General features: G+C 41.0%; 1 protein-coding gene across 1 annotated transcript in view; it reads left to right on the plus strand.

Annotated features, from left to right (window-relative positions):
• Positions 1-12,321, plus strand: part of cntln (centlein, centrosomal protein) — a 116,710-nt gene that overhangs the window by 41,565 nt on the left and 62,824 nt on the right. The window lies entirely within an intron of this gene.

Raw genomic sequence — 12,321 nt, forward strand, 5'->3', positions numbered from 1 at the left:
TGAAAAATACACATTTAATAAAATGTATGCTTTATAAAGATATGTATATGTACAACTGAAGAGAATACCACATATGTTCCTACCAAAATGCTGGTATGTACCGTTGTTCGTAACTCTAATGTCCATAAGTAGGGGAGCGTCTGTACACATGAGGAGGATTGCCCATTTTTTGGTTCTCTTGCCTTCTTTTGTGTCTCTTTTTGGAGTCTAACCTTGTTTGATCTCGAGAAGCCCTTGTAACCGCAGCACCAGCGGTGACCCTTCGTGACGCTGCGCGCAAAGCTTGGCCCAAAGCCATCGTCTTGGCTCCTCCTGTTTCCCCCGGCCTTCACCTTTGCTCACCTCCTCCATCCTTTCTCCTGCACCACTGCACTTTCTTTCCTCTCCACTTTTCCGCCTCGTCTTTCCCGGTTGCCTCCCCCCGCGGGGCCCTCCGCGATGCCACAGTAGAGGTTGAGGCCAGGGTGGTGGTACCCCACACCCCTCTCCTCACCCCCCCCCCCCCCCCCCCCTCCGATGTTTCCCCTCTGCTCACCCCCCTGCTCTGTCCTCCTAATCCCAGCTGAGCTCATTATGATATAGCCCGACTGCCTTTCTCGAAGCCTGAGCTGTCTGAGTTAATTACAGGCTAGTAGCACTAGTGCCGCTGATGCTGCCTGTTAAGGGATGTCCATCCGCTAGCCTGCCTGCCTGCCTGGAACTGAGCAGTTCACTGCATGGTCTGGGGGAAATGCGGGCCAGTACTTTGTGGGGTGGGTGGGGGGCAAACGCTACACACGCTAGGTCCTTGAAACTGACCTGTGAGGGGAATCCACTAGGGATGACGAGTGCCTGGCCTCTTTTCCTGACGGTGTAACTTGTCTGTCCTAAGGGCTTAGTGTTGATCCCCTTCATGTGCCCCTGACTAGCTACACTTTATTTTTCACATCACAGCCTCTTACGGATCAGCCCAGCTACAACGTCAGGTTTTGTTTTGTGGATGAGACCCTTTAATTATGTGCGGCGTCTTGTGTTGGTCATTCCCCAAGTACTATCAGTCCTCTGGACGGTTATAATAGAACTTTGAACTTGTTTTTAACATTTTTTAAATATTTTGATTTAATATGTTTTAATATTTTATATACATAATATTATATACTATTTTAATATTCTCTTTGTTTTAAATACTATATTTTCAGGTGTAAAATGTGCGCCGAAGTACAAAAATGAGAGAAAAGATTAAACGTGTTATTTGAATTTAGAAGGCATGACATTCTGTACGCACACACTACCAACTACTATTACAGTGATACCTCGGTTTACGAACCCTTTGGCTTACAAACTTTTCGGTTTACAAAAGTAAAATTCATGAAAAATTTACCTTGGCATACAAACTATTTTTCGGGATACACACGGAGCTGCCACAATGAGTGATGTGTCGTTGACGAACGAGCCCGTTCTCCTGAAAGAAAATGGCAGCCGTCTTGTTTTGGTCCTCAATTCCCGCCCCTAGTCTTCGGTTAAAGCCACGTGATTGGTCAAGAACGCAGCAGTGAGGGGAGGTGGTTTACACATTAAAGAAAAGGCAGACGACAGAGAGAGTGAGAAAACAGTGAAATTTGGACTCGTTTCAAATTTGATAGTTCAAAGGCAGAGTGTAGACTGCAAGGTTAAAAAAAAGCTATCAACCCAGCTAAACAGAACACAATTGATGAACTAGGTAAAATTATTGCAGAGAAAGCACCGACAAGGGATCATTCCTCAAGATGGTGAAAGAAGAAGGCTACGTTCCTCATCAAGTGTTTAATGCTGATGAAACAGGTCACTCCATTCCATTAACAACCATCACAAAGGTAAATAAAACGACTTTATTGTATAGTTGTTTATTTATTTAATTATAATACCATAGCACATTTATTATACACAAAATAAGGTATATTTTGTGTAGTTTTAAGGCTTAGAAAATTAGAAAGTAGAACATTGATTTATGGGGACCTGGGAATGGATTATTCTCATTTTAATGGTTTCCTATGGGAAATTAATTTTTGGGATACACACTTTTCGCCTTACACACTCTGTCTGGGAACCAATTAAGTTTGTAAACCAAGGTATCACTGTATTACTAAATTGTGGATTTACAATACCTCTAATATGTGTATGTATTTTCTTTTGTTGTCGGTGTTCAAGATGGATAAAATAATTCTCAGGATAATCGACAGAGTAATCAATCAGCTAATCAATCCCCCCCAAAATTGTTGGGGGGGATTGATTGTATTTATTTATTCATTTATTTTTCATGGAAGACTGCTCCCTGTTGCTCTTTTAACTTTTTTTCATTCATTGAAGGTGCGCCTTCTACTGCTTCTTCTTTTCCTTTCGACTTTTCCCTTCAAGTGGTCGCCACAGCGAATCAGTGTCCTCCATCTTCAGTGGTTTGATTTGCATGTTTGTTTTGGCAAGCTTTTACTCCAATGTGCCTCATACACCAGAAAATTCGGTAATTAATATTTTGGCCCTTCTTATTTTTTATTTTATTAGTTTGGGGCATAAATCACGTTTTTTAAAATTTTATTATTAATACATACATCCAGACATAACTTTAAACAACATATTTTATTTCATGATATATATGATCTTCCTCTGATGGACATATGGACAAGCAATATTCGAATAAATACATTTTTGATGAATCGCAAAGGCCGATATTAAAAACTAAAATATAATTTATAATTAAGATTGCATTTCGTACACCAATTATATCAGTTCAGTAGGTTTTGTTTTCTGTAAATATATTTTCATATTCATTTTTTGGTTCATGCCAATGTTTTTTCAAGTTTGGACTTCATACGGCAAAAAATAATGCTCAACTGTCTCTGAACGGTCGTTATGGATCAGTGGACTGCAGCCCGGTTCTACTTGGGTCCAAATTAGCTTTCTGTCACTGCTTTAGGGACAGCATCTTGTTCTCCACCATTCCCGGGAACATTATAAGGTCATCCACATCTGCAAAAGTCGATCCGTCAAAAAGCACAAGTAGCCCAATACTCTGAAAGTATAACTCGCGGGGCAAGTCGTCACAGCTTGCTCCTCTGACCGTGTGATGATGATTATGCTTGTGAAGGTTATGCATGCGCAAGTGTCGGGCCGTAATCAACTAATGGCCAATTAACTCCCGCCAGTTGCGAATTTAGGACCAAACGAAGACCTATTTCGAAACCTTTAAATGCCAGTGATGTTCATCGGTCTATTTTTCGTCTTCGTAGCATTCTTTGTCCTGGGACGATACGCAGATGCTCCTGATCATCTCCTTTCCAAACAATGCTTGTAAAACACCTTCCTCAGGTCCAAAATGACTCTTTGGCTCAGCGAGTACAGCTGGGTTGTATCCTTGCACAGTGGGTCCCACGCAGTGCTGAGAGAAGGTTAGCTCCTCATGTCGTATTTGCACTGTAATTCAAGGTTGAGAGAGGACAGGAAAATGCGCTTTCATTGACTTTGACTCGGAGCGGCGACTTCATTCAAGATGCATTTCCACCTCCAAAACATTTACGCGCAACAAGGACTAAAGATGTTATTTGAAATGTAGCTTAACTCATTCATTGCCAGACGTGCAAAAAAGTATCCACTCTTGTGCCAGGGTTTTTGTCATTTTCACTCAAATTGCAGGACCCACACAATATTGAGTTTTAGGGACAACATAAACATTCAATGAAGCGTAAAAAAAGACTCTTTTCTGTGTAAGCTCTCAGTTATACAGGAGTGGTCTATCGAGGAGGTTTCTTCAGCCATCATCTGTACTTCTTTGAAGGTGTCAGACGTTTCGCTTTTGTGTATTTTACATGACCATAACTGTAATCAGGATCGATGATCAGGTGATAATATGTATTATTATTATTATTATTATTATTATTATTATCAAGCGATAATCTGATTTTACCGACAATCGTGCTCAAAATATGCTTATTTGTTCTTGAAGCAAACTATTACTATCCAATCCAACAAAATCAAAAATGTCCAATTTTGAGCACTTTTATCGGAGAGCTACAAAATAAGAAGCTTTTAACCAAGAAATTCTTCCTTGACATTGTGTGAAATTGTATATTTATTCACTGTTTTCCTTTTTTGCAAATAATTTGTTAAAATGGCCCAAATAAAAGGCTTCTTGTAAAGACATTTTCCCAGTTTTAAAATGTTAGCGATTTAAAAATATATATATTTGAATGAAATGTAATATTATTTATTTATTTATTTATTTATTTATTATTTATTTATTTTGAATTGGATTAGCCTTGATTCGTCTCACAGTGGCGAAATTTAGATTTCACGGCAGCAAAGTTACGAAAGGAAGAGAAAGGGAAAGAAAGAAGTAGAAAAACAACAAAATACAGCAGCTGCTGTAAAGGCAGTAGTCAATCTATGGAATTCGTCCTATGCTCGTCGTCATGATTGCGCATAAGCTAGCCACTAATATTTGGTTTTACATCGATAAAAGAAAATATTTTGTGCGGTGGGAACAATTTCGGGGCCAAAGGCCAATTTGTGTCAAATGACAAACGTTTCTGCATTCTTTTTTGGAGATGTCATCGTGGTTGATTCATATGAACGTTAAAATCGCAGAGGGTTCAAAAAACCCACAGTGGGATCCCTTTTATCTGCCTCATTATGCGGCTTTCACCACTCTGTGTCCGCGCTTGTTAATTGTTCTAAAAGGTTTGTTGGTAAAAACAAGTGGGGGGGGCAGGATTTATTTAGACCTCATAAGTCGAGTAAACACATGCACTGCACCCTCAGATTTAAGATGCTGCGCTCAGATAACATCAAAGCATAAATTAGCCAGCGTTTACTGGCGGAGGGGGGTCGTATAGGCGATGGGGGGCGGAGCCTTTGAGATCATTTGCAGTCCTCGTTACAAACGGTGACCATTCCAGATACGAACCTCCCCAGTGAGCGACGTTGACTCTAATTAAGTTTAATAAAGTTTACCGCCGTGTTCCTCATCTCTCTGCCCCGTTTCATGGTGATTTGCTAAAAGGTAATACAAGTAATGAGTTTCTTTTGCCCCGCACCCAACGGACCCCAGGCAAGAGTTGGAGGAGGGACACATTTTGCTCGCACAAACAGAATGTTTTATGCATGTTGTTAAATCAGATGACGGAGGATATTCCCACTTTCGTTTATTATTTGGGATTTTTTGTTTGTTTGTTCTTAGCAAATTTGCTCTGCATTTTGTAATTATTATGCATGCGTTGGTGTTGCCATCCAGTCTTAGCATCTCTCAATGCAAAAAATAAATACCGCATTTTGTGGAATATAAGGTGCAGATTCAAGGGATAACATACAGTGATATATTGGCTTACGAACCCAATTGGTTCCCAGACAGAGTGTGTAAGGTGAAAAGTGTGTATCCCAAAAATTAATTTCCCATAGGAAACCATTAAAATGAAAATAATCTGTTCCCAGGTCCCCATAAAACATAATTTTCTACTTTCTAATTTTCTAAGCCTTTAAACTACACAAAATATACCGTATTTTATGTATAATGAATGTGCTATGGTATTATAATTAAAGAAATAAACTGTACTATATAATAAAGTCATTTTATTTACCTTTGTGATGGTCGTTGATGGCTTGATGGAATGGAGTGGCCGCGTTCATCAGCATTAAACACTTGATGAGGAACGTAGCCTTCTTTTTTCACCATCTTGAGGAATGATCCATTGGATGTGCGATAGTTTTACCTTTTTCCTCATCAATTGTGTTCTGCTTAGCTGGTTTGATAGCTTTTTGCATCAAGTGTACAGATGGCTTGTGCAGGTTGTTTGTGGAGCCTAATTGACGGGATATTTTAACCTTGCAGTCTACACTCAGCCTTTGAACTATCAAAGTTGGAACTCTCTCACTGTTGTCCGCCTGTCTCTTTAATGTTTAAACCACCTCCCCTCACTGCTGCGACCAATCACGTGGCTTTAACCGAAGACTGGGGGCGGGGAATAGAGGACAAAAAAAGTCGTCAGCCATTTTCTTTTTGGAGAACGGCTTCACTATCTCTCGGTATGTAACCCCCTCCCCGCTCACTGTTGCGTTCTTGACCAATCATGTGAAGTGGCTTTAACCGAAGACTGGGGGCGGGGAATAGAGGCTGCCGTTTTGTTGTTAGAAGAACGGGCTTGTTCACGAACGACTCATCACTCATTAAGGCAGCTCCGTGTGTATCCCGCGAAAAGTTCGTCTGCCAAGGTCAATTTGTTATAAATTTGACGTTCGTAAACCGCAAAGTTCGTAAGCCAAGGGGTTCGTAAATCGAAGTATCACTGTATTTCAAAGCATTTTCAAAAGGTGCACCGCATTATAAGGGGAACCTTCAATTTATGACATTTTAAAACGTTTTCCATACATAAGGTGCACCGGATTGTGAGGCGCATGGTCAGCTTTTGAAAAAATATTTTCTTTGAAGTGTGCCTTATAGTGGAGTCAATACGGTAAATAAACAATTGAATGAACTGCTTCATCCAACAAAGAGGGTGCAGAAAGTGCTTAAGATTGAATGAAGTGTCTTTTGTGTTGTAACATTATTTATTTTTATTTATTATTTATTTCACTTCAAGATGGCGCAGCGAGAATGGCTGCCTTTACAGCAGCTCCTCTATTTAGTTTTCTACTTTTTCCTTTCCTCTTACAGACACGCCCCTACTTACGAACATTTGAGTTACGAACAATGGTACATACGACAATTTTTTTGTTGTCACATACACAACATATAGTATTATGTAGAATGTAGTATTCGCTCCAGTTGTACATGTACATATGTACAATTCCTTCAAAGATATAAAAATGTTATGTATATTTATAATATAATCTGATAATAAAGAAACAAGGCCAAAATAATGATTTTAATTAAAATTAAAAATTATTTGTTGACCTTGCAGAGATCACCGCGATGTCGATGCATTCTAACGATGGCGTTTTGGGACGCGGAAGTCGCTGCAAAATTGTCACGAGTGCAGATCTTGAATAGAGAGCCACGTTGTATCCCCGCTGTCATATTCGGGGATGCATGACCTTGCGTGAAATTCTTACTCGAGCCACCATGATTGTTTTCAACACAATAGCCTTTTTTTTTAAAATAATCACTATCTGTCTTCCCAATTTCAGCTAAAATACAGCGCAGGGGCTATGCACTCCCCATTTTAGCCACTTGAGACTTTTGAAAAACAAGAAGCCCTTGAGCGCAACTTTGACTATGGGGATATTCCCCAACAGTCCTCAAAACATTTTTTCCCCAACAATAGAAATGCCAGAGGTCCTTCCACTTTTCTTTCCCTTGATTCTTTGTGAATTCTTCTGTTCCGAGCAAGTGCCCTGTGCTCTTTTCCATCGCGCAAGCACAATGGCTGCCAAGGATGCAGCTGGCGTTGCGCACCCTTGTGGATCGTGCGCTCGCCGCGGCATGGGTAGACTTGAGATCAAATGACACCGAGGCTATTGCTCTAGGCTAAAGTTCTCGCGCTCATCAATGAGAGAGAGAATTTTGATTTTATTTTTTCTAAAACTGAGGCCGAAAGAGCAGCTCCAGATTCTCACATGACTCTCATTTCTCACACCAAGTGAAGAAGTGCACGTCGTTGCGGCAATGCTCACTTTCCCCAGGTTCAATTGTAGAAACCAAGGCCCGATGTTCTTTCCCTGCTCTCGTGTGGCTGCTTGTTTTATTTTTTCTTCCTTTCTCTCAATCTGTGCAAAAGAGTGTGAAGGACACAAAAAGTAGATCGGCCTATTTTTAAGCAAGGAACCCCAGAGGTCAAAATAGTTTCACAATTCTTTTGAAAGAGGGGGAAAAACGCTTTGTTGAAGACAATGAAAACGTAAAGCACTTGTCCTCACTGAAACTGATACAAAGTACGGTTTTAAGTTCCTTTAACTCATTGACTGCCAGGTGATGTGCAAAAATGTATCCACTCCAGTGCCAGGGCTTTTGTCATTTTCACTCACATTACAGGACCCACAGAATATTGAGATTTAGGACGACATCAATAGTCAATGCAGTGTAAGAAACCTTAGACTCTCTTCTTTCATCAGAAAAAAATAGTTAATTCGTAAGTAATGTGGGTTATCTGAGCTAGAAATGGGGGCAGCTGTATAAAATATAATACAATACAGTGAGACCTCGGCTTACGAACACCTTACCATACGAACTTTTCAGTTACGAACGTCAAATTTATGAAAACTAAACCTTGGAATACGCACTACTTCTGGCGGAGTGATCTTCAGATCTGGCGGAGTGATCTTCGGCGGATGCACACGACTGAACAGCGCTCCAGCCGGCGCACCTTTCCACACCCCCTCTCTCTGAATTCACACGTCGATCGCCTCCGAGGAGCTTTTTGCAGATAATTTTACTATTATGGGACCGAAAAAGAACACCACAGGGTCGTGTTCAGCCGAAGAAGACACAAAACAAAATCACCGTCGAGGAGAAGAAGGAGATCATTGAGAAACACGAACGAGGTGTGCGTTTATGGAGTCACATGTGCACACCACGGCTGTCGTGTGAATCTCAGCCTGACACATCTCTCACGCTGTGTGTCCCTCCCCTGAGAGTAACTTTCTACGACCATTCTACAAATAAAGAGCCGGGTACCGTCCACCATTGCTACCATCCTTCGCCTAAAAGCTTTACACAAAGGCGTTATTTAGTCGATGCTTTCACGTGACTAATGACACCGAAATTGTCACGTGCGAGTTGACAGCTGGCGCGGGGCCGCTGCTCCCGACCTCCGCCAGCCGAAGAAGACACTTCAATTTCATTTCATTTCAACGAGTCGCTGTCACCTCACCAGTGACATGATTACGACGCCTCGCGTGTCGCTGTGTCTTGTGCTGGCAAGTCCAAGAGTTTGCTTTGCTCGAGGTGATAGTTAGCCGCGATCGCGTAAGTTTGTTGCTTTCCGGGATCGCGAGTGTGCCATTTTATTTTGCCTAGCTTGACAGGCTGGACAGATCGCCCCGCCCGCCTTCTTTTGTCGCTTTTTATTCCGCGTCCATGGAATCATCGGACTTTTGTTGCAATAAAATCTCTGCCAGCACCTTCGAGACTCGAAGTGGATGCAGATGACATCGAGGAGCTTGTTGCTGACCATAATGAAGTCCTCAACACAGAGGATTTGATTTGCCTTCAAGAGGACAAGCAGAAGCAGGCCATTCAGGAGTTGATGTGCGGGCTTTTATTGAACAGTTCCGTCCAGAAAAGGCTATGAGAATCATCAACATGATGTATGATAATGTGATGCCTCATTTTCGTACGATCTTACAAGTCAGAAAGCAACAGGTGTCAATTAAGAGCCATCAACGACCATCACAAATGTAAATAAAGTGACTTTATTATACAGTGCAGTGTATTTCTTTCATTACGATACAATAGCACATTTATTATACATAGATTAAGGTATGTTGTGTGTAGTTTTAAGTCTTATTAGTTGAAAATTATATTTTATGGAGACCTAGGAACGGATTATTCTCATTTTAATGGTTTCCGATGGGGGAAAAAAAAATGGGATACACACTTTTCGCCTTACACACTCTGGGAACCAATTAAGTTCGTAAGCCAAGGTCTCACTGTACATACATATTGATTTATATAGCGGTTTAACAACACCTGAAGCTGGAACATAGTGCTAACACGGACAAAAGGCAATGCTGCCCCCTTGTGAAAGGGAAAAACATTGACAGAGGTGTGACCAGCACTTTATCGGCGCACTCACAAGAAAAAAACAAAACCCGAGCAAATTCAGGACTGGCGCTCCACGTCATGTTTTTCAATTCCCGAATAAATTCGGGAATGTCAGAAAATCAGTGAATAATGGGCGGGGGAGCCGCATGCGGAGTTTAGTGTTCACTCAAGATGTTGACAATAATCCAACATCAAGGAAAACGGACTTGATTTCCTCATGCGCTTTCAGTGTAGCATTTGTAGCTTCGACGCCAGAGGTCCCAACCCCCGGGCCGCGGACCAGTACAGGTCCGTGGGTCATTTGGTACCGGGCCGCACAGAAAGAATTAATAACTAATTCAGTTGTATTGAGTTGTATTTTTCATGCGCTTTGTACTTGTTTTTGTGGTGTATCTTATTTTGAAGGCACGTTTAAACATTACCATGGTGACTATAGAGCGTTAAGGGGCAGAGACGATGTTACATATGTTGTTTCCATCCCTGTCGTATCATTTTATTTTGTTGTATTTATCCGCCGGTCCGTGAAAATATTGTCTGGCATTAAACCGGTCCATGGCGCAAAAAAGGTTGCGGACCACTGTTCTACGCTAAAAGATCCCCGATGTGTCGTATGTTTGATCCATTAGTCGCGCGGCGTGAATCGTGAAGGATTCCTGCTCTAGAACGTTTTTTCTTTTTGGTTCGAAGCTACGAATTTGAACTGAAACCGCAGGCTTTCATCCAACGCCATCCATATCTGCAATCCGATCCCTCTCTTCGTCACAAAAGCACGCCGACCCTTGAACAAAATTTTATATTTTACATGTGATTTTTAGCTTCTGCATCAATAACGATCGGTTCTTTCACACGCGTACGAACGAAACACGAGACGGTATGGGCACGGTCTACTTACTGTATATTTCAGCTCATTTGTCCCATTAACAGGCAGGACGCAGGCGGCAGCGCTGGTGTCTCATCGACTTGAGTTCATTTATGGAGGAAAATCCATAAAGGAGCGACACGTATCCATCTGCTTACCCACCCCCATGCCCCCTCCAGCCACCTCGGGGAGAGTCATTTGTGTACTTATTTAAGCTGCGGTCAGCCATTAGGCCAGACGTTTACTGGACTGTGAGGGCTAAAAAACTAATTATTTCCTTTCCTTGTGCGCTAGCTGTAACTTTTCCTCAGGTTGTTTTCGTGACATTTGACAGGGAAAACTATTCAAGTTGTCTTTGTTAGTTAATTGCCATCATACCTGTCAAACCATTTTGCCGTATTCTGTTTGATTTTTGCACATTTTTAGATATACAACATCCAAGAAAGCGTGTACGGGAAACGCAAAAATTGTTAAATATAATATTGAGATTTTCAATTCCGTTTTCATCATTAAATATTAGCAGTCCTCGGGACAAGAAGCCATAAATCCATAACTGTGCTAACCAGTATTAGCATGTAGCCACACTGAGCCAATACCTGCTGCTATAGGCGATGACACTATATTTTTACCTAGTTCCTCATCAATTGTCTTCTGTTTAGCTGGGTTGATAGCTTTTAGCGTAAAGTGTACAGATGGCTTGTGCGGGTTATTTGTGGAGCCGGATTGATGGGATATTTTAACCTTGCAGTCTACAGTCTGCCTTTGAACTATCAATATAAAGTTGAAACGAGTCCAAATTTCACTGTTTTCTATCCATTTTCTCACTCTCTCTTTGATGTCTGCCTATCTATTTTATTTGCAGCTCTTAGTTTCTGTAACCCCCCTCCCCAAAGCACTGCAAGGTATTGTAGTCTCTGTATTTTTACCTTATTCAAACACAATCAAGAGAAATATTCATCCTGTCACCAATATCGCCTTGTAAAAAATAAAAAAGTCTCCAGAAGAAACAAAAGTTCCGACGAGACAAGTCAGGTCAAGTGGAATTTTATTTTAAAATCAGTTAAATAAAACATTTTACCGTGTTTTTTTTCGCCGTAATATTATTCCTATTTTTTATAAACATTGTACATCGTAAGAACATAAATTCAAATTATTATTATTATTGTTATTTTTATTTAGTTTTTTGCTGTGGACATTTTTTTTTGCTTTGGACAAACATCAAAACACTGCTCTCCAACAAAGAACATATTTGATTATCGCTAGTAACATGTTTGAACTTGTTAAAAGTATTCATGTTTACATGTGAAATTTTGTTCACAAAATTGCGCAGTGATATATTACACACGCATGTTTTTTTTCAGGAAGTAAGGAAAAATTCAGCCGTTCGTAAGGTCACAGTGTCTCGCAGGTTGACGGGATATGTTGCCATTGTTGAAATGACCTCTTTTAACTCCATGTAGTGTCTCACGTATTTTTATTTATTTATTTTGCCTCCGAAAATGAGGTTAACAGACGGTAGAATGCCACTCTGCGAGCAGGAGCTTGTTTCTGATGTTTGAACAAGGGGGTGGGATAGGGAGGCGTGCGTTCTTCAGGTGCGTTCGTCTCGGCGGGGCCTGGCGCGTACCCTCGCAAGACGTTCAGTTGGTGTCCTAATAATAACTTGAAAGTGCAAAGTCTCTAGAATGGCACCACGTAATTAGCCTTTAGCAGGAATCAAGCTAATTGCCGTGTGGTAATTGGGCACACTTTCCCA

This window comes from Hippocampus bargibanti, linkage group LG10, assembly GCF_051943395.1.
Source record: "Hippocampus bargibanti isolate YZ-2025 linkage group LG10, ASM5194339v1, whole genome shotgun sequence".
Classification (NCBI taxonomy): Eukaryota; Metazoa; Chordata; class Actinopteri; order Syngnathiformes; family Syngnathidae; genus Hippocampus; species Hippocampus bargibanti.